General features: G+C 47.4%; 1 long non-coding RNA gene across 2 annotated transcripts; it reads left to right on the top strand.

Annotated features, from left to right (window-relative positions):
• Window positions 1-15,230: 15,230 nt before the first annotated feature.
• Window positions 15,231-22,006, top strand: LOC139680357 (uncharacterized). Of its 2 annotated transcripts, XR_011699336.1 has the most exons (5): window positions 15,231-15,297; window positions 16,204-16,294; window positions 17,031-17,109; window positions 21,525-21,694; window positions 21,808-22,006. It is a non-coding gene; the product is annotated as an uncharacterized lncRNA (long non-coding RNA). The 2 variants fall into 2 exon arrangements; XR_011699335.1 differs by having other exon boundaries at window positions 21,525-22,006.
• The last annotated feature ends 1,030 nt before the right edge of the window (window positions 22,007-23,036 follow it).

Here is a 23,036-nt window from a genome sequence, read left to right as displayed (position 1 = left end):
AAACAAATGAGATGTTAATTGTTTCTGTCAACAGGCTCTGTGAGCAGACTGACTGACTATAAACTGAGGTGTTTTTTTTTATTTGAAGTGTGTTTCATAGGTGAGCTCTGGTTCTCCTGTCTCAGCTGTGTGTGCAGCACCTGCAGAGAAGGGCTCAGGGGGTTTTTCTGACCTTGCAGTGGGAGGTGATCCCTGCAGGGCTGTTCCCGTGCTGGGCAGCCCCCTGAGGGCTCTGGAGCTCAGGCACTGCTGGTGTGGCACAGCTGGGGCTGGACTGCACGGGGGGGTTTGAGGCACATAAAATCTCTACCATTACTTCCTTGAAGTCGGAGGCATATTTTTTCGACTCTAAATACTCCATTATTCCAGCAACTCAAAGCAAAAGGTGGCAGCAGGATGTGGCTGAAGGTGAAGGTGACTTGTGGCAGGTCACAAGTTGTGCACTGGGACCTGGTTGCTTCAAATCTCTTTCTAACAGGATTGTATGTGTGGAACTGGGAAGCACCCAGGTCATCACAGGGGTTGATTTTGGTCAAAGCAAGTAAATAGCCTTTTCTGGTAAGAGAATGCTGAGTCAGAATTCCTGCTGGTGTGCCTTGGGAGGCTGATGGATATGTGGACATACTGGACATGCATTAAGAAGCTGAATTGCAGTGGCAATCTGGATGGTTACACGCTACTCAGGTTTCCAGTTGCTTACATCACTTCTTTGCTACCAAGATGAGTTATAAATAGAATGGGAACAAACTGATAGAGTCAAATTATGGCTCTACTATGGATATCTTGGCATAATCTGGTTTTTAATGTCCTTTTTTGGGAAGCAAATTACAATAAAACCAACTCAAGCCCATAGACTTGACGTAGCTACTCTGTTACCCTGGTACAGTATATGCTGTTAAATTTAAATGCTCACCTGCTGGAATGATTCCAACAGCATCCAACCTTTCCTAGTATCTTAGTTTATCAGTTTTTTGAAAAACAAACAGAATGGAAGAAGCAAAATCCACATCTCCTTTCTGTACCAACATGTCTTACTTGCAGGTGGACTCGTGGATGTTTTTTTTAACTTTTATTATTCGTTTTTTAAAAAATTCCTGGTTTGCAATGACAATTCTTACTGTAACTGGTAAAAGCCTTCAAATAAAGGCCAGAAACTTTGTTGCTGTTGTATCATATCACTGTTTAGTGTGACTGCTTGAGCATCTCGTAGTCGGGTGGGATGTTCTTCCACAGGACTAGAAGAACTCGGAAGTGGGAGTTGGGAGCATCCTGCCAAAGATAAGGCAGGAATCTGCCCTCACAAGGGAAAGACACTTCTTTGCAAGTTGATGTGTGAACTCAGAGGGCTGTGTCATAGATTTCAAGACAGTCTGGTGGTGCACAGCCCGTGCCTCTATTCTGATGCAAGAGAAAGGGACTAATAACGTGGGCTGTTCTCACAGGACTGGGAGATACAGGCAGAGAATTTGTGTCAGGGCTCCTGTGCTGTGTCAGAGCAGCTGAGGAATTACTGACCTTTTAGTGCAGAGAAAGCAAGGAGAGATGGAGCTGCTTCAGGTTCATAATAATCACTTCAGGTTAACTGGAGTGGAGCTGCAGTGGATGGAGGTGAGTGCAGCCCTGTCACTGGTGGTGCTCAGAACACAGGGAGCAAAATCCAAGGCGTGATCTGCAGGAGGGAGACCTGAGGGAACTGCTGAGAGATCTCCTGGGGTGGGATGTGGCTGTGGCTGTTGGTTCCTCACAGAAATCCTGTTTGGAGAGTTCCTGGGCCTGGAGTCAGCGGGAGGAGTGATGTTAAATGTGAGACCAGAGAACATGGAAGGTGAGTATGGGACTAGAAATTAGAGAAGGTTGTGGTGATGGAGGATAAATGCAGAAGAACAAACTCATGCTGTGGAACTGACAGGGAAAACTGGGAAGGTCTCTGGTGTGGGAGAACACCCCTAAGGAAGAGAAGGAAAAGTGCACTTTTGTGTGGCTAAAGAGGAGTGAGGAGTGCCCAAGTACTGGGCAGGACTGTGTGCTCAGGTAACTGCTGTGGGAAAGGAGCTGGATTTGGTACAGCCACAGAAAGGGAAAACAAATGGGGTTTGTTTTTTGAGTAACACCTGTTAAGCTGAGGAATGAGGCTCTCTGGAAGAAAATGCTTCTTTTTGAGGACACACAGATTTAAACTGTCATTAAGACAATCTTTATCTTCCAAAAAAATATTTATTTTCTCTTTAATAAGGAACAAAGTTAAATTAAACTTCTGAAACTTTCTAAGACCAAAAAGGAAGTTTCTAGAAGGCAGCCCCAGTTCTGAGAAGGCAAAGGTCACTCTCTGTAAAAATTGTTTTCTCTTTTTCAACACAGCTGGCTGGCTTTGTGAACTGTGGCCTTTAAATAATATATAATAATATATATCAATGTTAAATATGCCTAAATATTTATTTAAGCAATGTATAAATATTGAAATAATATGGCAGCACACAATAATATTAATAATATATAACCAAGTTACAGACATTTATATTATTTACATATAAACATATACATTTATATATTAAAAATTCTTTTGTCTGACCTCTCAGAACTGTAGGACACATGAACTGGGGCAATTTTTTGTTTTAAAGTCCAACAGATGTTTTGTGGACATTTTTCTCTTGAAAATATTTCATTAAATGGTTGCCTGTCAATCTTCTCATAGAGCTCTGACTCTGATGTTGTCCCCAGGGGAAGCACAGGGATGAATGGACATTCAGGAGGCATTAAATCTCAGGGCACAGCTTGGATCCAAACCTGGGCGTGTCCAGTGCTCTGTAGGGTGGTATTTATGGATGGTGAGCAGACGAGGCTGAAATGAGGGATGTTGAAGGTGGGTCTGTTTTCAAGACCTGAACACAAACCCGTGTTTAATCTTGGCTTTTCTCTGAAGGAAAAGCTTTTTGGGAGAGTGAGGAGGGAAATGGCCAGAGAGAGTTGTGACAGTGGCTGTCGGGGGGATGGTGGAGCCCCACACAGAGGGGCAGGTGGGGCTGTCACCCTGGGAGCTGCAGAGGCACAGGGAGGTGGGAACAGGTGGAATGTGCTGCAAGTGACAACCATCCCACTCTGACAGTGCTGAGGGATGGGGCATGAGGAACTGGTGGGAACTGGTTTCATTCTGTCTCGGGTAAGGCTCATCTCTAAAGCTGTGCTTGCACTGGCAGGAGCTGTTAGTGGGTTAGCAGGAGTGGTAATGCTTTGCAAACAGGCCATTTCTTATAGAGAGTCACAAATAGTGACATTGGAAAAATCACAGAGTTGTTCAGGTTGGAAAAGCCTTTTGAGTCCAATGCCAGCACTGCCAAGGCCACCACTAAACCATGTCCCCAAGTGCCACATGTCTTTTTAAATCCCCCCAGGGATGGTGATTCCACCACTGTCCTGGGTAGCCTGTGCCAGTGCTTGACCACCCTTTCAGGACAGAAATTTTCCCTAATACCCAACTTAACCCTCCCCTGGCACCTCTGGAGTCTGTTTCCAGTGCATTTCCTGCAGCTGTTTCTCCCTTGATGAGATCTGTGTGCCTTCAAAGCTCCACGTGGTCCATTTGGGAATCAGATTGCTTTGCAGCACAGGGAATCCTCAGACAAGTGTCAAGGATGGCCTTTCACAGATCCCTCCCGTGCTCAGACAGTGGAAGAAACTATTTCTGCTCACTTAAGGTAAACTACAAACAGGCTGGGAAACATCTCTTGAAATACTTGATGAAATGAATTCCCTCACTCCTAATTCATGATATGCTTCTTATGAAAAATGTTCCTTTGCTTCCTCCTTCAAACATTCAGTATATAAAGGCAATAACATTCATGGTAGAGGTTCCAATAAAGGCAAGGTAACAGCTGCAACCTGTGATTCCCTTTTGATCAATTTTGGGAAGTTTTGATTAGTGAGTGATAATGACAATGCAATTTTAATGCTTCAGAGTTAAGAGGTGGTTTGTTCCATGTGCAAAATCATTGCAGATCTGTGTGCAAACCAGGAGGCAGCATGTCCAAAGAGCCAATTTAAAAAGAACTCTATGCCATGCCTGTCCAGGTGTGTAATGGCCTTGAACTGCACCATTCAGGCTTCCAATAACTGTGTTTGCTGGTTTGGAAACTCTGGAAATGTGCTGCAGGATGCTTTGGGGCTTCACCTTTGGCACATCTGTTCCAACCTGCCATGTTTATCATCTCTTTTCTCAGTTATGAATTACCTGATTGAGTCTAGACCTGAATTTGCAATGCTTGTTTTCACAGGTTCGAGTGAGTTCTGCAAGCAAGGAAAGAAATTAGAGATAATATTAACAATGGAGATATCAATGCTGAAGGCTGACACTGGCTGTGATGCTTCACAGCCTGGTAATGACAGTGCCCTCTGGGATGAAAGATGAGGGAGAAGGAGTAGCAGTTGCAAAAGTAATTTCCTGATTTATTGAAAACAAGAAAAGGAAGGAAGAAAAAAAAGGAACCCCATTTGTTACTGGTGGTAGACAGTGTTTGTTTTCATAACCATCTTCCACAGTTCTTCTCTGTCAGCACCACAGAATCTCAGTAATTAATTCTGCTCCCTTTGATACTGTGCACGTGACTGTCTGTCCTGCAGGAAGGATCTGGACTATGTGTGACCCAAATTCAGTGATCCCATGCTGGAAGGCTCTCCAGAATGCCCAAAAAAGCAACGTGACTGTGGGGTATTTCTGAGGCCCAACCTCTGTTCAGAGCTGCTTCCAATGAACTGTTTCTCCTGTGCTGCCCTGAGGAGTGTCTGCTCTTTCAGCATTCATCTTCCCATCCAGCAGAAAACAGGAGCATCCTCCCTGACAGAACTGGCTTAATAAACCAGCTCCTCACTTAGGAATGTCTACTATAAAGTAATAGTTTTGGTGATAAATGGCTCCTTTAAATGTGTTCTCTTTTGGGTTTAATCAGGCTGGTTTGGGTATTGTGTGTAAACCCAGGAATGCAGGAGATTGTGCCTGTTACAAAGGCAAGCAGGATATAAGTTATGACAGCTGTTCTCCTCCATGGATTCTGGATTTACAGAGGTAAAATGGCCTATTCAGGAAGATTAAAAGAACTGAGTTTAAACTGAGCCTGGAGAGAGACTGCACTGAGGCTTGAGGAGGAGACTGAAGTTGCTGTAAGAGGCTGCTGCAGGCAGAAGTCTGGCCATGCCCATGGGGAAAAAACTCATGGAATTCAATTCCACATTAGACAATTTTTTTCCTTTCTAATACTAAAGGCAGGGCAAGAGTAGAGCATGAGTTTCTAAGGGAAGTTCAAAAGTTTGGCAGATATTTAGCAGAAGGATAAAGGTCCCAACTCCACTGTAGGCAAGTGTTGAATGGCATCCCCCTTCTGCTCTGAGGTCACTCGACCTCCATTTTTGATTCTGTGCTTTGAAAAACAATCATTTCTGATTTTTTAGGGATTATAGAGACCTTCAATGGGGTGAAATATGATGAACTTCATATGTGTGCTTGCCTTTTATCAAAGCACAGTGTCCCCCCCAGCTCATCCCAGTCCCAGCTTCTTCCTTTGCCTGCACCTCTTTCCTTCATCCAGACTGGAATCCTTACAGTGACTTCAGGGTTAGCAAACCTGGGTGCTGAGACAGCAGGGGCAGAGCAGTGTTGTGTGGTGGGGGGAATGTGCATGGATTGATGGCTGAAGATGTCTGAGAGGAATCCTTTTCCTTTGTGTTGCTGCTTTTTAGGAAGTGTGAGATGGAGAACAAGCAATTTTTCACATAAGGAATATTTGTCCCAGCTTGGGCTCCTGCTGGCTGAGTGAAGTGTTCCAGAGTGAGCACCAGGTCATGAGTTGGTGTTGAATTCTGGAGAGGTACAACTGGACCCTTGGTTCCTGTTTCTCTCCATTTTGGCATTAATGAACTTCAAGCTAACGTGGTTTGAGGAGTTTTTCTTGAACTTTTAGTTCGCCTCTAAAGGTTATTGTGGCTGAAAAACATTTGACTTGCAGCTCTTTTGGGACAGAGCTCATCCAAGAGCAGAGGCACAAGGAAGCCTGTTTGTCACTTCAGGTGACAGTGAAGTCCAGAGAGGCAGATGGTGGCAGCCTTTGCCTGAATTCTGAAAACAACCTGTTTGTTCTCTGCAGCTTGGAGAGATCAGTCAAGGACTGCACTGACAGTCCCAGGTCTGAGCAATGTCAGCGTGCTGGGGGGAACTGTTGTCCTGAGAAACTGTGCCTGCCCCATCCCTGGAGGTGTTCAGGCTCAGGTTGGGTGGGGTTTGGAGCAACCTGGAATAGTGGAGGGTGTCCCTGCCCATGGCAGGGGGTTGGAATGAGCTGAGCTTCAAGGTCCCTTCCAACCCAAACCATTCTGTGACTCTGTGGCATTTACAAAAATTGCTGCCTGTTCTGGGGCTCTGCACAGTATCTTTTTCTTGGAAGTCAAAGGAATTTTGCCTTTGGTAGTTGTTTTGTGATTTGGGGGTGTCACCAGCACCTTTAGCACTGGGTGTGCCCGTTGAAATGGCTGTGGGTGAGAGGCCACAGGGCCACCAGTGTGTCATTACCCCTGTGCCATGGGATCTTTCTCTGCAGACCTGCACAAATTCCTTGATATCAGTGACAGCAAATGCATCAGGATCCCTTCCCTTGCTGAAGGGACAGCTGTGCCACGGCCTTGGATTGTGGGTGGGACTCTGCTCCAAAGGGGTAAATGCCTCCTTTACACCAGGACTTTGGGTCAGCCTCTCTTCTGTGAAAGGGGTAAATCAGTGCCCTGAGCTCCAGCTGCATTCCCTGGTGTGAAGTGGAGCCCACAGCTCCTTGGAATTCTGCTCCCAGCACTCAGAGAATTCTGCTCCATGCTGTGCAGGGGGACTTTTGCTTCCAGTTTGTGGGATGAGCTTTGCACTGAGTGTGGCTGCTTTGTGCAATGTGATTTCTTGCTCATGGATTATTTCAGCTCCCCACTCACTTCTCATTCATGTTTTGCAAGTAGTAAGACCTTTCATGTTTTATGTAATTTTTTTACTACTCACTGCTAAATGGTATGTGGAAACAATTAAATATCACTTCTGCCATTTCAGCCATTTGTGCCTCTCTTCCAGGTCTTCCTGCAATGCATTTGTTTCCTGGCAGGAGACACTGTCTCCAAGATTTTCTCCAAAAACTCTAAACTTTGAAGACCTCGGAGCATTTTTCTTTAAGACAGGGCAGCAAACTGTTGTTGTGGCTGTGTCTCCAATGGGCAGTGAATCTGGCCTCTAAAATTGTCCTTGGATATTTTTATTGCTCATAAACTACTGGCATAATATAAATATTGATCACAGTGGCACTCCTACTCCTCTCCTTGCCTTGTGCCTTCCCATATCAAAGTAGGAATTGGACTTTACTGCCAGTGTTCCCACACCTTGTGAGTCCCCAGGAATGGTGGCTGCACTCCCAGGCCAGCTCTCTGCAGAGCAGGGACTTTGTTGTGATGCTTCTCTGGGCTCTGCCCAGTCCTGGCATTGCCCTGGGAGTCCTGTGCATCCTCACACAACCTTTGCCTTGTAGTGCAGAGTCCTGGGGGAATGTTGCAGTTAAGATGCTCTTATGGCCTTTCCTCAGTGCCAGTGATGCACCCTCAGTCCTCTGTCTGCCCTGAGCCACTTAGGCACAGAAATGCTCTATTTCCTTTATCCTTATTTGACTTTTTACTGTTTTTTCCCTTTTTCCACCTTCTGTGGTCAGTCTCCTCTGCTCCCTCCTGTTTTCTGCTTCCCCTCAGACTCACACTGTACTGTCAGTGTTCCACTGGACTCTCCTGAAGAATCAGAACAGTGGATGAGACTGAACAGAACCCCCTCCCCTCTCCTCTCCCAAAAGGCATTTGCAGTAACACACCGAGGCTCAAACCACAATGCCATTAAGTGAGATCCTTCCTCTTTCCCAGGCACTCCTTGGGAACTGGTGCCACCAGAAAAAGTTCATTCCTGAGCTCCAGCTTGTTGCCTCCTGCTCAGCCACTGATAAGAGCCATAGCCCTTCCCTCACTCCCATTAAAACCACCCGGGCAGGCTCTGGTGGGACAGGTCTCTGCCTTGGATCTGGGATTTCCCCATTGCTCCGTGGTAACAGGCCACGCTGCTGGGACTTTAATATTATCTTCCTTCCAAGAAAAACACACCCTTAGCACCCTTTTACTTGCTGGCAAACTTGGGAGGGTGGGTGGGTGGGTGGGTGGCTGCTTTTGGCTTGTGGTTTGGTTTAGTTTGGGTTTTTTTTTCACCTGGCTTGTGGATGGGTTGGGGCAGAGGCTGAGGCTGAGCTGCCACTGGCTGGGGAGGCTCACGGGGAGTTTGAGGTGCTGAGGAAGCCTGTCTGGAGTGGGGAGTGTGGGCAGGTGTGGGTGTCTGCAGGGAGATGGGGTGAGGCACTGGAGGACTCTGCATCTCCAGCTGGAGAGAAAGTGGGGGTACATTTGGTCCTGTGCATTTGAACCTGCCTTCCCAGAGGAGTGGAGCAGGACAGAGCCCAGGAGAAGGGCTAATTCAGCAGCAATGCTTGAGGTCACCGTGCTCATCTGCACACACCAGCCTTCCTGGTCAGTCCCTTCCCTTAATATTCCAGTTTACCTTCCAGTTATATTTCTCAGCCTTTTCTTACAAATATTGCTCAACATTCCCACCATTTAAATTTCCCTTTTCCTTTTCTTCCCACCTCTTTCTTTTTATAGTTCACACTCCTTGATTGTGTCTCTATTTGCATCTCATTCCTGTTTCTCACTTTTCTCCTCTCTGGCTCTGCATTCTCCCATCCCCCTTCTCTGTTTCCTGGTGCCTTTAGCCTGGCAAACACCCACGAGCTCCCGAATGCTGAGGGGATCCAGCAGAGAGCCCCGTGGTTGCTGTTCAGCTGGAGAGTGCCCGAGCAGGGGGTTGTGTCTGGGCTGCTATAAAGTTGAGAGACATCTGACCATTAATTTTTTTTTTTTTTAGCTACAGCTGTATTGTTTGTGCTGTTTTTCTCAGCCTCAGCAATCCCTGTTTCCTCCCTCTTTTGGGCTGTGCTCTGCTGCTCAGCAATGCAGGCTGAGCAACTTCTGCCTGGGATTTGGGGGTCTCTGCAACAGAAGATTCAAACAATTTGGCAATAACAAGAGATGTGAATATTAAATTACTGCTTCCAGGAGTCCCAAATCCCCATTGCTGGCACCTGGGCTCCTAAACAGCTGGGTTTGATGCTGGTAACGTTGAGTCTTCTATGGCTGTCATGATTTATCAAACTGCAAATTTTGTCTTATCTTACTGAAAAAAAAAAGTCATTCCTGTACATCATCTCTGACATCCATAGATGAACTCAGGGGAAGTGGTGTGGGTGTGTGGAGGCTGCTCGTTGCCTTCCTCCCACACAGAGTCATTTCTCTGTGCTGCCAAACTTGCGGGTTTAACCCCCCAGCTCCTGGTGGTCCCTCGGTGTGCAGGACTGAGCTCGGTCTCACACTCTGCCACTGCCTAAACCGGCTTCTTTTCCTGTGCTGAATGAAATCCGTGTTTTTACTGCTTGTGGCTGTAGCAGAAGAGAATCTCCACCAGGTGGTAATGTTGGGCTTTGGTTTGCGCTGTGAGCAGCCTGGGGTTTGTGTGCAGCTTTCAGGGAAGGATTTATTTGGTGGGATTAACCTGGGTCATCTCTGCGGAATTTCGGGGGTTTGTTTTGTGTTTGCACAGGAGGGAATTTAGCCCATGAGCGGCTTGTAAAGTCTTGACTACTTAAATATTCAGCATTTGGCTGTTTAAATAGTTTCTTTGGGGGGCTGTTGCTGCTGTTAATCTATGCCTGGATCCTTTCAAACCACGACTGGTTTGTGTTGTTTTTTTCAGGACCTGAGCAGAGCAGGGGTGGTGCTGAAGGGGCAGGGATGGTGCTGAAGGGGCAGGGATGGTGCTGAAGGGGCAGGGAGGGTGCTGAAGGGGCAGGGAGGGTGCTGAGGGGGCAGGGAGGGTGCTGAGGGGGCAGGGAGGGTGCTGAGGGGGCAGGGAGGGTGCTGAGGGGGCAGGGAGGGTGCTGAAGGGGCAGGGATGGTGCTGAAGGGGCAGAGCTGTTCCTCAGCCATCCCTCCCGTGTGCTCCGTAGCAAGAGAATGGAGGAGGTCAGGGCAAAAGAGGTTTCTTTTAGAAATGCAGTTTTCTCTAATACAGAGAGACAGTAATTTCCAGACATTTTTGTTCATGGCTGAGGTGAGGGCTTCTTGTCTGGGCCCCTTTTTAATGCCAGAATCTGATCTGCCCAGATTTGATCTGTGTGTTCAATCAGTTTGCTCTGTGCTTCCTTCTCCACCCGAGCTCAGAGCAGTCACCTCATTTTTCACTGATATTCAGTTTTTAGCAGAAACTGTGTTTCTTCCATCAGAGTACCAGGAGCTGCTGACCCGGCGAGCACTGCTGGGGATGTGCCCTCCCTGCTCAGGGGGATATCCAGGACCTGCAAACCAGAGGAATCCCCATCCCTCCTGGCAGAACAGCTTTTCTCCTGGTGCTTCCCATTCCTTGGCAGGTCCTGGGGAGCAGCTGCTCCAGGAGGCTGGCAGGTCTCTGCAAGCACCATCACTTACACTGACAGGATTTTATTTTTCTATTAGGACTCTCTGATTTCAGGTTGTAAATCATTGACTCTCCAGAGCCAAGTCCTGGCTGCTGTGCTGTCCGAGGGGTTGTATGAAGAGTCGCTGCACTTGACTTGTGCATCCCTCTCCTGTGCTGCCCTTCCCACATCTTTTTCTCTGCTCCCTTTTCTATATGGATCATGAGATCATGCAGCCTTGTTTTTTAGTTCTCCTTGCAGTCTTTAACAGCTTCCACAATCCTACTGCCTCTCATGCAAAAGGAGATTTCCTCTTCCTCCCTTGTTCCTCAGAAAGGAGGGAAGGGACCAGCTCTGTGCTGGATTTCTCTGGTTTTCCTTCCAGGACAGGTTGAAGGATTTGCATAACACTTACATGTAGCCCTGGCTTTGCGTGGAATGAAGGCCAGCAGTGGCTCCTCACTCTTCTGAAATCATCTTTTACCTGGATATGGAATGAGTCGATTGAGCTTCACTGTCCAAGTCTGTTTAGGTCAAGAATTTCTGCCTGGGATCACTGCAGAGGTTCAAAGTTTGGGTGCTTTTATAAACATCTCTCCTCTGTTCCCTTCTTTGTCTTGCTGGTTTTAACTCCAATCTCTCCTCTTTAATATTCTCTGATTTTTTGATAACTTTCTCTCTTTCGTGGCTCCTTCAATTGCCCTGGAATTTGTCTCCTCAGGCAGCCTGTCAGACCCAGCCCTGTCCCCCCAGCCTTGGCTGAGGAGCTGCTCCCTGGCTCAGACACCACTGTCATTGTCATGCAGGGCTGGATATTTGCTGTTCTTGTAGGCCATCAGTGATTGCTTTCCAGAAAGGCATCCTCTGTTTTGATGGTTCCCAAGAGATAAATTTATTGGCCAGACACCATAAAAGTTCTTTTTTCTCCATTCTGCAGCGAATCTGTGCAGGCCCACAGCAGCTGTTATTTCTGACACTTGCTGTTTTATTAGTAATATTGAGATTTGTGTCTTAATCAGCCAGTTGCTGCTGGTCAGCATTCATGGCTGTACTGCTGTAGCAGGAGGGTGGAACTGTGATAGGATTGATAGAAATTCCTGCAAAGTCTGCTGACTTGAGCCTGTATTCTGTTGGGCTTCTCTTGTAACCTTAAAAATAATTAAGCAGCCTTCATGCAATTAGAGTTTTTCTGCCTCCTGTCTTTTTGGCCTCGTGATGTTTGTTGCATGTTAATGTGGTTTTAATGGGCTGTACTTGACGGGTCATTTTTGTCTGCAAATAATTCCTGGCAGGAATCTGTTGGTGGATCGTGGTGCTGTTGTTGATGCTGGTTCCAGTACAGTAAACAACTTGCTGTGCTCCACCTCCCTGGTGTGAGGAGGACACGGGGAGAGGAGGAATCCTCCTCAATGTGCCTGCAAGGAGATGATGATTCAGACTTTGCATGGCCAGTATTTTGGAATGTGCTTGGCTTTACTGGCCTCTCCCTCTGGACATGGCACTGCAGATGCCCTTAGGGCATTGTTTTCTTTCTCCTTTAAACTTGTAGCAGCCTCCAATCCCAACAAGCTGTTTTTATGGATCTCCTAATCCAGTTATGATGCCATTATGCTGTCTCATGGATATCATGGCCTGTCTCCAGCAAGAGCCAGTAATGGGTTTGCTCTTTGCCCACATTTATGGGTTTGTATAGTGAGTAGTTCTGAAGAGCTGGTGTGTAAGTGGTGGGGTCTGGATGGTCTCTCTCCTCCCAGGGACAGCTCACCTGAGCCCCCCCTCACCAGGTGCCAAGGATGCCCAGGCATCCCTTGGTGACACTGGGTGAGCTGATGTCCTGTTGGAATCAGGTCTGTGGTGACACTGTGGCATTTCTGATGGCACAGGGGGGTCCCAGAGCTGGGTGTGCACAGGGACCTGCTCCCTCCCTGTGACCATTCTGATGAAAGTTTGGGTTGATTCAGACACTCCAATTACACATTGTCCAGCTCATCAAATTCCACTGCTGCTTACTTAGGAGATTTAAAGAGAGTTAAAATTGTGTCTCATCAGTGCTAATTAACACATGGAATGAGCTTTGCCACATTATGCTTTATCACTGGTTTGCAGTCCAGGCACTCTCTGGCCTTCCCTGGGCTGGGACCACGGTGAGTATTTGTAAAGGTATTACAGTTTTGGAGAAGTGCCCACTACAAAGAAGTTGGAGAGCAATGGGGAAGCCACACAAATAAAGGCAGTAAGCACATTAATAGTGTTCCAGCAGTAAAAACCAAGCAGAATTAAACAGACCATGTTTCTAGACATACTCTGGGTTCCAGCAGACTGAAACATGAGCTAAATCTACTCACTGTCACCTCCTAACATAAACAGCTTGATGTGGAACAAATCTCCTGCCACATCAACAGAACAAATTTGGATTAAAGCTCTGCTCGTGACTCAATGCTCTGATTTACATGTTGATTCTCAGAATCTCTTCCAGAGGCACTGCCAGCACCTGAGTGGGGTTGTTGTTTGCAAATGCATTGTGGTCTTTGTCATAAGTTTCTCAAAGCACTTGATTTTGAGGGAAGTAGAGGAGGTTTTATCTTCTTGGTATTCCAGTGAATATTCCTTGGATGTGGAGCTTATCCTGTGCTGGTTCCCAGTGGAGCCATTAGAAGTTGATTCCAATGGAAGTGGGGCCACCATCCTGCCAGAAGTGTCCCAAAATAAGTGATTCAACTTTTCCAAGTGCTTCTAGTGGTGGGTGCTGTTTCTCTTAGTGCTCTTGAAGCCCATGAATGATACCAAATGCTGAAAGAGAGTAAAAAAACCAACAGAGACTTTAATGGTATAATAAGACTTATTTCCAACAGTCAGACAGTTACTGGGAATCCAGAGGAATCCAGGAGAAGTATGCAAAAGAAATAAAGTTTTTGGGCAAGGGGCAAGTGCAGCTGATGAGAGGAACATGTGCTGGGTGGGCTCACACAGCCAGGCTTCAGTGCTGGAGGGAATCCCATGGCCTGTTTTCCTGTTGCAGAGACTTGGCATCTGCTTTTCTTGTCATGAAACAGCTCAAAGAGGACACTGCCCAAGCCAAACAGCATCACTGTGGGCTTTGGGTAAGAGCTGGAGGGAAGTCAGGCTCCATCCAAGCTCTGCACCCTGTCTAAGCACTGTTGCTGCTCCTCCTTGAGTCCTGCTCCCAGGGAACAGATCCTTTCAGAAATGAGAAAGCATCACCTCCTGGTGCCCTTGCTTCTCTCTCTGCCTTGTCTTGGACAGCAGTGAAACTTTCTAATTCTGGTTATTTGATATCTCAGTAAAGTTGCTGCAGAATCTGTCTTTGCATGACATTCTCTTGTGCTTCATCTTGAAAAGAAGTAATGCCCCTCAAGAAGTGCTGTCAGACTTCAAACATGTTGAATGTACTTCAGATAAAAGCAGGATTGTAATGGTCCACGGGGTGTGATTTGAAGTGTAGGAGCTTTAGGACTGTGATGATGCTTCTGACATTTGCAGACAACCTCACCAGCAGAAGGTGAGAATGTCAAGATAAGATCTGAATCTCTCAGGACCCAGAGAGCTGCTGGTAAAATTTTAAGTTTTAGCAAAAACAAAATGAGCAAAACTGGCAGAAAGATCTGTAGAGTGAAGCAGCAGCTGTGCAAAAGGTGGGAATTGTTGGTCCTGTGCTGCAGCCCACACGCTGGGCACAATGGAGGGAGAGCAGGCAGTGCATGAGTCACTGAGTCCTCTCTTGTAGGTGATTCCACAACAGAAATGTGAGCAAAGTCCTGATATGACCATCCTCCTCCTCAGTGCTGAGGAAGGCTGTGGTTGTGCTTCCTCAGTGGGTGAGGAAGGAGGGCTGCTGGGCAGGGAAGTGCAGGAGCCCAGACCAAGGCTGTGGGTGCTCATGGCTGAATCTTCCTGCCTGGACAATCAGGAGCACTGGAGCATCTTCAGGAGGAAACTGAACTCCAAAACTCACCTGTACTGAAATCAGAAATATGGACCAGAGGGGTCCTGACTGTACATTGGGCAGATCTCTGAACAAGACCATGCTCAGCTGATCCACACTGTGCCTGAGTGATAAATGTTGGTCTAATATTTGCTGTGAACTTCTCAACTGTACAATTGTTTGTTACACTGTCCACATCCCTGAGGCAATGGGAGTCCTCCTTTTTCTTCCTTTTTTATTTTTTACCCCCCAGATCACTTTCTTGCAGTTTCTTGAAGTTACAAAGGGTAAACTGACAAGAGCCCCCAGAAACTGTTGATCTTGTCCTTAGTGAAAATCTTCATGAATTAATTTTATCTGTTCAGCAGAGTGGCAATGGATGGATTTCATCCCTGGTCCCTTCAGAGCTCCTGAGCTCTTGGAGGGTCATTTGAAGAACATATCTCACATTTGGTATATAAAAAGCCTCAGGCTTATCATCACTTCAGCAGCAGCAGCTGCAGCGTCAGGCAGTGGGAGCTCTGGGGAGGACAGGCAGGTACAACCCCATGGAATACTCACCTGTGAATGCTGATCTGGCCTTGGCCCTGTGGCAGAACAATCTCACCTGAGCAGATATTTACCTTCCAGTGTTTTCTTAACTGCTATGACCAGGTTTATAATTAACTTGTGGTTTGTTTGTCCTTCGTATATTCTTATTTAAAAGTGTGTGAGGAGGGCTGGCTCCTGCCAAAATGGTTAATTCTTAAACGTTTTGGAGTCTTTGGTCAGTTGTGGGAGTTCAGGAGCAGAACTGGAGTCCAGGTGAGGTACCAGCAGATCCAGGGCTTGTGCAGACACTGGAAATGCTGAAATAAGGCAAGAGCAACCCGTGGCTCTGAAGGGTCCTGGCAGATCTTGTAGTAGGTTTTAAAAAGAAAAGAAACACATAAATATTTACCTCTGTTTATTTTTAATTGCTGTGTCCCCATAGAGTTAGTTATTTTGGCCTCTGGCTTTTGATCTCCTAAGATGTTGCAAGATTTGAGCAAAACCAGATCTATGTCCAGCAAAATTTTAGGAGCAGACACTTAAATTTTAGAGTTATAGCAAATAAAAATCAATTTCAGTGTGGCCAAAATACAATTAAAATCAGTGGGAAAATGCTGCAATTCTTGTCACCTCATGTTGTCATTTTTGACCAGGAATATTTACAGCCAATTCTTGTGTTTCCAATAATTGCAGCTGTTGGTGAATTCACCCTGGCCTGGCCCCTGAGCTCAGGGTGCAGCTGGGGCAGATTTCTGGGGCTCCCACCACCAGCAGCCCATTCCCAGAGACGGTTCTTCTGGCAGGTTGGCAGCACCAGGGGCAGGAGCCACAACAGCCTTGCCCTGTCTTGGCTGGGTTTTCAGGTGCCTGGAGTGGGTGTGCCCTGACTCCCAGTGACAGCAGAGATGCTTCTTGAAACAGGTGATTTAAAAACTCTGGCGATGAAAACCAAGTTCGTGGAGAACTGGCTGCTCAGAGCTGCCAAACTGTGTGGACATGTCACTGCCCCTTGTCCAAGAGGCAAATCTGCTGGGGGCAGGTACAGGATTGCTGGAATGGGCAGGATGTGAGAGCAAGAAAAGGTCATATTGAGCTTTGTTGGTTTTATTAGTGGCTAAAATGTCTCCTTTATGATCTCTGGCTTTGTGCCCCTCCTTGTTTGATCCTGTGGCATTGCAGGTGTTGAGAGGGGTCATCTGCCACCATCCCGCTCTGTGGCACTGGCTCTGGTGCAGGATGGGACCCCAGACTCTGAGAGATGAGACCCCAGGTGAGACTCAGGGCAGTGGGCAACAGACCTGGCCAGCTGCGTTTGTACAGGGGAGCAGCTGGTGTGAAGTGCAAATACACCATTTATAGAGGCTCATCATCCTTCCTCTGAGCACTTGATCCTTAGAACACCCACAGTTTATTTTTATTGCCTAAAATCCTGAGCAGCTGCCTGTCAGGTTAGAGGAAGGTGGAGTGTTGGGTGCTGTTCTGCTCCTGTCTGGGAGATGCTGAGGCTTTGGGATGAGGGTGGGTGGCCAGGGACCCACAGAGGAGACACTGGGGGAGCTGGTGGGCCTGATTGCCAAGGACACAGTCGTGTTTATAGACATTATTTGGCAATTACACTTAGTAGACCATGGGGGACAATTAGGAAAGCTAAAACACATGGCAGCCTCCACTACATCATCGCTGTGAGCACCAGCAAGGCTTGGATTGCACTTGAAAGGGGCAGTGCAAGGGAAAGGGCAGCAGCTTCCCCAGTCAGGCACAGAGGGGCAGCTCTGGAGGGGGCAGGTGCCACCCTGAGAGTCCAACTCAGCTGTGTGGTAGTAAGGAAATAAAGGGATGACTGTAAATGCCTTGTACAAGACATTGGTGCTGTTTTTTCTAATCTAAGCCTGAGCTTTACTGCATGTGTTGAACACAAAGGTAAACACAAGTGGTGGAACAATGCTGTGCACTGCACAGTGTGCATTGGTGTTTTGTTAATTCATCTTTATTTGCTCATTTTACAGGACTTTGGCTTGGTGGTGCAGCTGGGGAGATCTGCAGGTTCAGGTGCCTTTGCCTGGAGGAAGAGGGGCCTCTGGAAAGGTGCATTAACTCGGGCCTTGCATTCTGCTTTTCCTAACATTTTTCCAATCCTTTGTGTTCCTCAACTTTTGTGCTGTGGGGCTGGTTGTGTACAGGTCTCATCACTCATCTTCACAGCACAGAGCACAATTTTTCTCATCATTAGAGGTAAGAGTAAAGCAACAGGGCAAGGTCCTCAGCATCTTATAATGTTTTATAATGTTTATTATGAATGTTTCGTACACAATGTTTTGGGGAACTGGGACTCACAACAGCACATGATGTAACAGCCTCACAGAGGAGTGTGGTGGGCTGGTTTTACAAGGCACACCCCTGTGAGCAGCTCCTGGCAGGGCTGGATTTTTTCAGGAGGTGTCTGGGGGAAGGACCTTTTACTGACACCCTCTCCGTAAGGGAGTGCTCTTTGTACAGACCTGAGTATGTTAAATAAAAATAGAGACTCGTGTTGCTTAAAAGTGTACTTGGAATGGCCTTGTAAATTATTTCAGTCCCTGAAATCAGTGATATTGGGTGGGTTTTTCCAGAGAAAAGCTGGGATGCAGTTGTTGTGCAGGGATCTCAGGAGGGACTGGCAGTGCTGGTGGTGAGGCAGCTGCGGCTTCCTCGGGTCTGGACTCTGGGTTTGGCAGCAAGGATTTGGACCAACCTTTTTGTGGTGATCTGGGCTGGACAGAAGAGCCTTGGAATGGAGCCTGTTGTGTTTTGTGTGCTCCCTTCTGACGGGAGAGGAGTAGGGTCCATCTGCTTGCTGAAGCTCCCTCTCCTGAGGCAGCGCTTGAAAACATCAAACCGAGTTCAAATCCCCTCCTGATGATCAGTTCTCTCATTTCTCTAATTGTTCTTGTCTGCTAATGGTTTGTTTTATTCCACAGTAGTTTCATTTCGTCTGCAGTGGAGTGGTATTGATGCCAGTGTGGAAGCACGTTAAGCAACAACATCCCACTTGAGTTACAAACCAGGGCATAGCTCATTTCTGATGCCTTTCCCTGGGGCCACCAGGAAGAGAAAAGGGATTTTTCTCACTCGGCTTGGAGCACGTCCCCCTTTTGCAAAGCCCTGTTGCTGAGACAGAGCAGGAGCCTGGGTTATCTCCCTGGCTGTGAGCTTGTCGCCTGCCCGGGGGCCGCCGCTTGTCCCCTGCCCGGGGCCGCCGCTTGTCACCTCTCCGGGGCCGCCGCTTGTCACCTCTCCGGGGCCGCCGCTTGTCGCCTGCCCGGGGGCCGCCGCTTGTCACCTCTCCGGGGCCGCCGCTTGTCGCCTGCCCGGGGCCGCCGCTTGTCACCTCTCCGGGGCCGCCGCTTGTCGCCTGCCCGGGGTCCGCCGCTTGTCGCCTGCCCGGGGTCCGCCGCTTGTCGCCTGCCCGGGGTCCGCCGCTTGTCGCCTGCCCGGGGCCGCCGCTTGTCACCTCTCCGGGGCCGCCGCTTGTCGCCTGCCCGGGGGCTGCAGGGGGTGGTCCCCGTGGCAGCGTCGTGAGCTGCAGGTGCATCACACCTTGAACCCTCCCGAGCACTGTGTGTTCCTCTCTGTGCCCTCCTGCTCTGCTAATGAGTAACAGCATCTCGGAAACGATGTGTGGCAGCGCAGCTGAGAACCCGCCACCTCTAAAAGGAAAACAATTAGGCCTGTTTTTTTCCCTGACTTAAGCTTCAATCTCTGAGCCTGGAATGCAGGAACATTCTCATGTTTGTAGCTGCCTCTCCTTTGAGCTGCTGTTCCATGGAAATTCTGAGTGATGCTCCTTCTCAGTGTCCTTGTACCCCGAGGATGCTGGTCGGGAGGTGCCCGGGTGTTTCCCGACCTGCTGGGGTGTTTGTTATGGGCTGTTCCAGCTGCACACACATCTGTGAAAAGCCTCAGGACAGACCACACCATGGTGGGAGCGTTCACTAATTATTTAGAGAAGTTGCTCTGTTTTTAAATGCTGCCCTGGATGTCTGAGAAGTGAAAAACTTATGGGAAAGGGAAAGGAGGAAGGAGGGAATGGGCAAAGTTATATAAAATGTCTTCTGATGTGACTGTCTCCAGATGTGTGAACAGCTGATTGTGGCAGTGCTGAGGCTCAGGCATCTAAAGCTTTGCTTTCAGCTAAACTGTCTCCCTGGTCTCCTTGGAATCAGTTGTTGGCTGTTATTTCTGATTTGGTTTTTTCTCTACATTGCTGATCCCCCTTATCTAAATGTAAATTCGAGATGAGCTATAAAATACCTGCAGAGGTGGCCTGTGCCTCATGGAACATGAAGGCTTTGGAAGTTCATTGGAGGAGCTGTTTGTTGATTGAGAGCCACGCCTGCTTTTTTAAAACTGTATTGAGATTTTTTAAAAACAAATGTCTTTGATATATCAAATAAACTTGTTTTGACACCTAATTAAGTTAATTTAGGGGGTTTAGTGTAGTTCAGCAGCAGCTCAAAATCACGGTCTTCCACCTGGGCTGATGTATTGATTCTGCTGCTGTTTCCTCCATAAATCTCCTTCTGTTTCTCTGCAGCTGTAATTGCATTTGAGAAAGAGAAAAGCACGTGTGAGCCCAAGCCACCCGTAATTACTCCTCTGAAATGCCTCGGGAGGGAAATGTGAGCTCAGTGTCTGTCGCGAGGCTGAAGTTTCGCAGCAGTTTCTCGCAGTTTGGGCAGCAGCTCTCGGGCTGTGGCAGTGCCAGGACGGCTCTCACAGCAGCTCCTGCAAAGCCTTTGGAGCAGAAATCCCTCTGCTGCCAGAGGACAGGGCTGGGATTGCAGCAATGTGTTCCTGGGGCTGGCCCAGAAGGTCATCTTTTGTTTTTCAGATGAACCTCCTTCAAGGTCCCTTGGGAGCTTTTGTTCTGGAAATCAGTTGCAAGTCCACAGGGATGTTTCCTTTCCTGATTGCTCCTTACTCAAAATCCAAATTACACAAGCCAAGAGGTTTGTTTTTTTGGTGGTTGGCTTTTTAATCCAAATTATACAAGCCAAGAGGTTTGGTTTTTTTAGTGGTTGGCTTTTTAATCCAAATGACACAAGCCAAGAGGTTTGGTTTTTTAATGGTGGTGTTTTTTTATTTTTTAGTAGTTTCTTCTGTTGTTATTGCTGCTGTGGGGTTTTGTTTATTGGGGGGTTTTGTGGTTTTAGTTTTTTGTTGTGTTTTTGTGTGGAGTTTTGTTTTTGTTTTTTAATTTTTGTTTTGTTTTGGTGGTTTTCCCCTCCTTTTTGGAGCAGTCCAAGTACCTGCTCTTTCCTGGAGCAATTCACCACGTTGTGTTTGTGTTGATTCCTAAAAGGCAGGCAGGGCACAATGAACCTCAGGTATCCACAACGATCATTTTGGCTCCCAGGCTGTGCTGTTCACGTGCCAAAGCAACGTTCATATTTATTGTATGAAGATGGGGTTGGTTTTCTGGAGGACGGAGCAGTAAAATTCCCAAGCTCTGATGGGTGTTTTTGCCTACACCTGACCTGGGTCTGTTTATCTCCAGATGATGCACCAAATCCATCTGTTCCTTCACATTGTAATGAGATAATTTTACTCAGAATTGACTGCAAGCAGCGTGTTGTCACTGGGGTAACAATCCTGTGTTGTAACTGCACATCTGCTTTAGCAAATACAAAAGAGGTTTGTTAAATATCTGCACTGAACCTTTCTGGCCCTTCCTTTCACCTTGTACTGGTTCTCATGAAACCTTAATGGGGAGACAGGGCAGGCCAAGGGGGTGAGATCTTTGTGCTTGTTAATTCATGGAATCTCGAAGCTGGAAAAATCCCAGTGCTTGGGATGCCAGGACTAACACAGGCTTTTTCTGCCCCCTGCACAGGTAATCCTCAGGGATAGAGGGTGAATCTCCTCTCATTCTTTATTCCAAAGGAAGCAGCGTTCTAGGAATGCTCATTTAAATCAAACATCGGGTGATGGAGCTGCCAGGATTTAAGTCCCCTCCATGTCTGACTGTCCAACCAGTGCAGGACCAGCCAGACTTGGGAGTGTTTATTTGCATTTATGTGGGCCTTGAAAGGCTTCTAAACTGGTGTGAAGTTAATAGGAGGGGAAATGGATTTTTCCTGGCTACCTAAGAAAGCCTTTAGTGATTAATGCTGTGAAATAAAACCAACAGCAACAAATTCAGTTTTATAACACGCTGTGGATTCCAGGTCGGTGAAAAATGTGTGTTTCATAAAAGAAATTTTCCCTCTTCCTAGAACTGTTTCAAAGACACCTTATCTCTGGAAAAACCCCTTGTCTCCCCAGCTGCATTTGGATGCTAATGGGATACACGGCTCCATAATTCTTTGTCTCCCTGCCTGTGTCGGTACAAGGCTAAACTGTATTGCAGCATAGATACATTCTAGAGAAAGCTGAGCAGAGGAGAGGATTCACTCCGTGGTTGTGAAATTAGCTGAGTTTTTTCCTCTGTGTTTTTTTGTTGTTTTCTTTTTTCTTTCCAGAGAGATGCACTGTGTGCTGTAACTACTGCCACAAAACCAAAATCCTGAGGTACAGGATGAGTTGTCACAACCTCAAAGAGGCAGCTGTGCCCTCTGGGGCTCTCCCACCCCAGGAGCCATCCATGACCTCGAAGCTCCTTAAGTGAGGAACAAATGTCCAGCCCAGCCACGTGAGTTCCTGCCTGCCCTCCTGTCCCTCCAGCTTGTGCTCAGTGCTGGCCGAGCTGGGGGCTTGGCCGAGCTTTCCAGGGGTTTATCCCTAATCCCCTGGGTTGGATGTCAGCCAGGGCTTTGTTTGAGTTCTGTTCTGAACTGTGGCCCAGCACACTGTTACTGAGAGAGAATGGCACACTGTGAGCCGGGATATTCTTCCTGCTCCCGGAGTGATCCAGGAACGGCAGGCACGGATTATATGACTGGAATGCTGCACTATTTATGATTTGTGTTCAGCCACCTAAATCACGTTGGCAGAGTCAGCGTCGCCTGGATAATTGATTCAAATGTAAATTGAATGAATAAATCCTGTACACCTAAAATATGCCTTCTCTTTATCTTGATTCTTTTTCTTCTTTGTGTTGAATGGCGTAGAAAATGGGAAGTTAGAATCTCATAAATAGGTATTTGACTTCCTTTGTTGGAGGGCAGGTAGAGTGAGGTGTGCATGGGCTGGTTAGAAATGCTTTTTACAGTTCTGTTTATTGAATTACGGACCTGTTTATAACTTGGCTTCTGTAGTTCTGGTCAATAATCTGCTTGTGGCAATGTTTGTGCTGCTCTTCACTGGCAGGGCCAGGTGGTTATTTATTTCAGTAAGTGCACATTAGTCAAGGGCAAAGTATCAGAGAAATTCTTTTTGTTGTTGTTTTTATGGCTTTGGAGTGAAATATCGTGGGGAATGTGTGCCCAGCTGGCATCAAAGGCTGCTTTGGTTTGGGAATCTGCTGACAGGGACTTGAACTGGCACCAGGACAAGCCTTTGTGAGCTTTTTGTGGAGGTTTTAAGCTATTTTCCCTTAAGGCTTCCCTGACATTTCAGCAGGCAGGGCTGACAATGCTGACTAATACCAACAAAGCAGGCTCGGGAGCCTTTGCCCAGCCTGGGTGTGTTTGATCAGCAGTTCCACAGATGGGGACTCCTGGGACTGGTGTCTCCCCAGCACGCTCTGGGGGACCCCCAGCTCCATCATCCCGAGGGACCCTCGCTATGTGCTCTGCTCCCAGAGCAGACATTCAGCCAGTGTGTGGATTCGAGTGCTTGGCATTCCCCAGGCTATAAATATTGGGGCATTTTTCCTCTCTCCGAGCAGGAATCCCAGCACTGCCCAGACTGGGCACTTGCTGTGTGTGGTCAGGATTTTGCCCTGCCCTTGTCAGCTTTTCCCATGGCTCTGGCACTAAAAGAATCAAAATACCCTGAAAGGATCATCTCCATCCATTGGGACTGTCACTCCTTGCTGGCAGCTCTTGCTGTCAGGCCCTTCAGAGGCACCAGCACTTTGCAGCACGTGTTAA

This window comes from Pithys albifrons, chromosome 18 (assembly GCF_047495875.1).
Source record: "Pithys albifrons albifrons isolate INPA30051 chromosome 18, PitAlb_v1, whole genome shotgun sequence".
NCBI classification, from domain to species: Eukaryota; Metazoa; Chordata; class Aves; order Passeriformes; family Thamnophilidae; genus Pithys; species Pithys albifrons.
Note: the sequence above shows the minus strand (reverse complement) of the source record. Positions and strands in the feature narration are given on the sequence as shown.